Below are 6,377 nucleotides of genomic sequence, written 5' to 3' on the forward strand. Positions count from 1 at the left end.
CCTCTGCTCCATATGCTTATCTAATTCCCTTTTGAAGCTGTCCATGCTTGTAGCCGCCACCACTTCCTGTGGCAGTGAATTCCAAGTGTTAATCACTCTTTGGGTGAAGAAGTACTTCCTTTTATCCGTTCTAACCCAACCGCTCAGCAATTTCATGGAGTGCCCACGGGTTCTTGTATTGTGAGAAAGGGAGAAAAGCACCTCCCTCTCCACCCGCTCTCTCCCATGCACAATCTTATAAACCTCAATCATGTCACCCCTCAGTCGTCGTTTCTCCAAGCTAAAGAGCCCTAAGCGCCTTAACCTTTCCTCATAGGGAAAGTGTTCCAACCCTTTTATCATTCGAGTTGCTCTTTTCTGCACTTTTTCCAAAGCTATAATATCCTTTTTAAGGTTTAGGCCAACCTAAACAATTCAGCTTTGCATGCCCTGTGGAAACTAAAAAGTCCAGCAGTGTACAGGTGTCATCTGAGAGTGCGTTGCACAGGGTAGGGGCCATACCTGAAGGCCTTTCCCTTAGTGACAGCCAGCCGAACCATCCTGGGGCCAGGCACCTGCAACAGACCCCTGGATGATGACCAAAGGGAGTGTGGGGTTGGATCGGGAGAGGTGGTCCCGTATATCCAGTACTTGAGAGAGAGAGAGAGAGTTGCAGATTGTTGCGACTTATGCTGTTTTAGCATCTGAAGAGGTAGAAAAAACAAAGCTGAAGGTAAAAAATAAATTCTGCAGTAAGCAACATAAAATGTATTATTTGAACAGAAACTTACTTAACAGTCACTATAGGCAGGACTCCCAGCATATGTGGTTATCAAGTGAAACTTCATAACAGTGGAAACACCAAACTCGTCTATAATGTATTATTATTAAGCACATTGATGGTGGAAAGTGCTTCATGTCACAGCCAACTTAGGACAACACAGGGTAAGAGATATTTAGAAGTGGTTTGCCATTGCCTGCCTCTGAGAAGCAAACGTGGGCTTCCTTCCTGGTCCCCCATCCAAGTACCCCGCATACCTTCTAAGATCTGACCAGATGGGGCTAGGTTAGGCCATCCAAGCCAGTCATTAAACACATTATAGGGTATTAATTGTTGCCAGTTTTTTTAAAATTTAAAAACCATATTATTGAAAATCTGTTCTATATGTCTATAGTATAAATGAAGTAAATAAATATACATTAAGTATTATCAATCTATATGCTAATAGCCAAGAGTCTTCTCTCCATGTGGATACTTATTGTATCCCCCAACAGGTTTTTCTACAGACTCAGGGGACTCTGTGGGTCGAGAGAAAAATCCAAAAAAATTAAAAAAAAAAAACACCCTCAGGGAGGCCCCCCCCCAATACCTTTAGAAATGGCCGCTGCAGGGAACTACTCCAGGCATCAACGGTGAGAGGTTAGAATGTTGGGGTGGGGGGCTTCTAACTGGTTATGTCAGTAAAAGGAAGGGGGAAGGGCCCTTTCCAGGCCTATTTTGGCCTTTCAGAGAGGGATTCTTGGGGCCAGGTCTGACAAGAGGTGGACCCTGAAGAGGTACAATGCCATAGAGTTCACCATCCAAAGCATCCATGTTCTCCATAGAAAGTTATCTCTGTAGTCTGGAGATAAGCAGTAATTCCAGGAGATCCCCAGGTCCCACCTGAAAGCTGGCATCCCTAGGCAGCACCCTGTGGGTGAATGGATAGCACCTGATTTGCATGACTCAACTAGGCCTGGCTGCTTGCTACTCTTCAACAGCAGCCACCCTATGAAAGCCAGTGTGGTGCAGCAGTTAGAGCTTCAAAGTAGGGTCTGCAAGACCCAGATTCAGATCCACATCTTGCAGTGGAAGCTGACTGGGTGATTTTGGACTAGTCACATTCTTGTCAGTTTCTTGCCAGTGCCAGTCTGGGAAGTTCCTAGAGATTTTGTGGTGGACAAAGGTGTGAGGAATGGGATAACTGCCCAGCAAATTTCTTGCTGGTCCCCACTTGTCATTATCTAGTGCTGTAGGCTGGCTTGTGTAAAATTTTTCATACTGCACATTTTGGGTAAAACCTTGTCCCAAAAAGCATTCCAAAAGAAAAACAAACTCTAGGAGCCCCCCCCCCCAGTGTTTCCTCCTCATTTTCTACTTGGAAAAATTGAACAAATCCTCAGACTTTTCCTTTTTAAACAATTTGAGTGAGAAAAACATTGTCTTAAAGAGGTATATTTAATTTCACTCATTCCAACAAAGAAAATATTTCATAGCAGTTTTTCCAGTGCTTTCCCAAATTTTCCAGTTTTTCTGTTGGAAAAATTGAGAAAAAGTTCTCGGAAAAAGAAAGCCCCGCCTTTCCCCCCTCCCTTTCACCTCTCCAGTTCTGCTTCTTTTCCTTCCCATAGGAAGCACTGGGCCTGGACCAGTGGGGCTGTGTTGGGCCTTGATGTGCATGTCCTTCTCTGCCTAAATTCACATGATAGGAAGAGGAAGTGGCCAGCAATGACTTCACCAGGCGCTCTGCTCTCCAAGTGAATTTGTATGAATTTATTCACGGTCATTGACCAACACATAAACCGCTTTACAGCTCTCCAAGTGCGCATCATAGGACCAGGCTTGACGGTAGGGAAGAGAGATGACTAATGAAAGCTTTCTGTAGGGCCAGGTCTCCAGACCTGCCTTAAAAAGGAGCCCTTTCTACTACAGAATGAGCTTGTTTCACCATCATGCCATTCCTCTCAACTTGTATGCAAAGAGGCAAGAAGTATGGCATCCTTGCTCACATGCAGGTCATTCCAAAAACTAATCCCCCAATTGTTGCTCTATAGGGGCTCACAACTGACCTGAGTGTCCTAGCCCATGAGCTGAAGTCTGGTGCTCTAGATGATTGTTGGGAGACAGCCTTAGTGGAAGAGGAACTCTTTAATGTATTCCTGTGGTGCCATTTTGCTGCTGACAGTCACCACCCAAGCTGATTATATAAATACATGCAAATATTTCTCAGTGTGGCTATATGTGCTTGGATTGGCTATTTTTTGGCAGGCAAAGGGGAGGGGGGAACCCTACATAATTCTCCCCTTAAAATTGCAACCCCTGTGACAGCTTTCAGTTAAGAAAAAAGGGAAAAAAGAACCATGGACCTAGATACAGGGCTTTTTTCCTGGAGGAACACCACAGAATGGAATTCCGGAACCTCTTCGACAAAATTATTTTAATTCTTTCAAAAATGTTTAAAGGTTCCTGAGTTTTCAGTATACAGACTGAACACTTCCCTCTTTAGAGTTCTAGCACCTCTAGCACATATATAGTTCCATCCTCAGAATCCCTGAACTAAGATCAATCAAGACTGCACATACTGGACCAACTTGATTGTTTATATTCATATTTCTTCTTAGTTTTATGGATTTCTCTTTTAAGTAATATTTTATTAGAATGTAAGAAAGGCCTGTTATATAGAAGGCTTTCCCCTTGTAGGTCTGATATTGCTAGCAGACAAGATAATAGGTACAAAGTTCATGATTCTGTAGTTCTTAAGGGCAAAACCTTGCAATGTCTGGGTCAGACAAGATTTTGGTTTCGTATCAGGAAAAAACCACTTTTGTTTAGGGTATGAAGAATCCTTGCCCATGATCATTTTGGGTTAGGTTAAGTAAACAGATTTTACGTAGGTACATCTCTCTTTATATCTGACCAATCAGAAGATTATTATTCAAATTACCATTGTCTTTTATAACCAATTATGCTTTTTAAATGTTGTTTTCTTGATGTCAGTCCATGTATAAAAGATCACGTATTTCCTGAATATGAAAAGAAGAAAGCATATTTCCTGAATATGCTGAGAAGAAAACAGTCAATTTTTGACAAGTTATGTGGTCCAATTGTTTTCCTGGTGATTGAAATAAAACATAGCTCTTCCTCCTCATTTGACTTCATTTTTGACATGGAACCTAATATGTACAACATTATGGGTGTTTGTCGCCACACAGAGAACTCTGTTTTTGGCATGTTACCACAAATGCCAAGTACCGAGCATTTGTAATGATGTGCTAAGAACTGACTGCACCATGGCAGCAGAGGTGGCTCCGGCTCACATGGCTGGGGGGGCCACCCCACACAGGTTTCATAGACGTTTGTCCTGCAGTTACAGACTGCCAGTGCTCCTCTGAACAATCCCATTGACTGGTGACTCTACATTAATGGAACACACTTCCTTTGGAAATCTGCAAAAGGGGAACCCAAACGCTTTCCTGAAATACTGCAGGGCCTTCCTATTTGGATTAATTTTCTGTCCATAGCGGTAAGAACATGGTAGGTAGTTTTAACTTTGACATAATTTATGTTTTAATAATATTGCATTTGTTATGTTTTATGATTCCATTTAAGGGGTTCTGTAATATTTTTATTCCTGGTCCCTAAGAGTAGGGTGAATTAAAAGAAATTAATAAAATACTTGGGTGGGAGAAGCAGAAATCAGGATGAGACAGATTATTTCACTTTTCCTTAAATTTGCACAGGAATAGGACCCAAGAGTTCTCAGTCTACAATCCCAAACCCAGATGGCGTTTGATTTGCCCACCAGCTCTTGAAATACTGCTTTTAATCTACTGACCTTAATAGTTATTTCCTTCAAGAACACGACTTAGCTCAAAAGTATGGCCTTAATTTTATTCTTCATTATCGTTGTAAATCATTTCAATTCCTAAAACTGTAAGAAAGGCAAATGGTGGCTTTCAGCCAGTGACTTGATTAGAAAACGATAAATAGATAATATTCAACCAATCAGAATTTGTATTTTAAGGCATGCATATAAAGGTATGTCAGTATTCCTCTTTTGCTATTTGGTGTTCATATTGTTCCAGCAGTGCTCAATGTCTTGATTAAAGGTCACTATTATTTCATCTGCTTTGAACAGGGAAGCCTTAGAATATGTGCTTAAAAAAACACTAGTTTTCATAGAACAAGTTTGAAACAACAGCAAAAGTAATTTCAGACCAAAAACCTGGGATATTTGAGATGTTTGCATGTGCAGATTACTTTTTATGGATGGACAGCAGATTATTTTTATTTGGGAGCATTCCCAGAAGACATTGGGGAAGGGGTTTGGCCCAGATCATTTTCTGTAGTAGTAATTCTCACATGGCTAGGCTGTTTGTGACACACCAGACCAGAGCACTGGGATGAAACTGGACACAATACTATGCATCTACAATGATTTGTAGTTAATACCTTCATTTTCCTACTGGAAATGCTAGACAAAATAAATCCCAAAACTGCATATATTTGGCAGTTGTCTCACAGGACAGCACAGTTCTCCAACCTTGTCTAGCCATTGGGTGATCTTGGAATTCTGAGAAAGAGTAATGGATGCTGTCAAGAATCCCCAATCCAAGAGATCCTTGGTACGGGCTGTCTGAGCACAACATTACAAAACCCTGGGGTGTGTGTCCATTCACTCACCAGTCTTGGAATCTGTCACCAGCCCCTTGGACTATGCACACAGTCAGAAGCTAAGGGGCAAGCTTCTAACCTTCCTGGGATTAATCAAGAAAGTCAGCCCTGCAAGGTAGGCCACTTGCAGAGTGAGTTTCCACAACAGTTAACCTGGTAGGTGAACTCTTAAGGGCTAAGGTACTGAATTAGGATTGAGACTTTTAAAACACAGAACACCAAATATAATCAAAGGATATTTATTCAAGTGTGCAAGAATATTTCAAAAGAATATTAGCAGTGAGACTAAAACAAAAAAGGTACATTTAAGAGACTACACATTAGATCATTAATTTATAGTTACCAGATGTTACCCTTCTGAGCTGAAGTCAGGCAGCAATCCATATCTCCAGAGAGAGCCTCTTGCCAGGCAGAGCATGGTCTATTCAGAAGTTAACTCATTATACCTCATGATGGCTGTGACTAGCTACCAACAAAGAACAAAAGACTAACCATTTTAGGGCCTAGGATTTAAGTGGGCAGGGCCCTTTTGCCCAATCAAAAGTCAGACCAGTGGAGTTATGTTACCACAGATGGCCCAGGAGGAGGCCACTTTATGATGGGATGGAGGAGTTATCTACAATCTAACCCATCCCTTGTGCATTGGAAATCACAGCACCAATTGAGGATGCATTGGTCCAATTTCTAGACGGACGCCACCACAAAATGGCTGCCATAGGGGAAGAACGAAGCACAAAATGGCTGTTGTCTGGGATGGGATCAATCACAAAATGTCTACCAGGGGTTGGAACCAATCATTAGATGCTTGGCAGTTCCTATACAAGGGTCTTGAAGCTATTTCAAGATGCTGGTACAAAGGTGATGATGTGTCTTGGACTCTTCTGAAACAAAAAGGAAAACTGAGATCGATTGTTTACTTTGTAGAAGAGATGCAATTAGGTTTAATTTTCTAAAGGGGAAGGTT

The sequence above is a fragment of the Gekko japonicus genome, unplaced genomic scaffold (genome assembly GCF_001447785.1).
Source record: "Gekko japonicus isolate JY-2015 unplaced genomic scaffold, Gekko_japonicus_V1.1 scaffold47, whole genome shotgun sequence".
Classification (NCBI taxonomy): Eukaryota; Metazoa; Chordata; class Lepidosauria; order Squamata; family Gekkonidae; genus Gekko; species Gekko japonicus.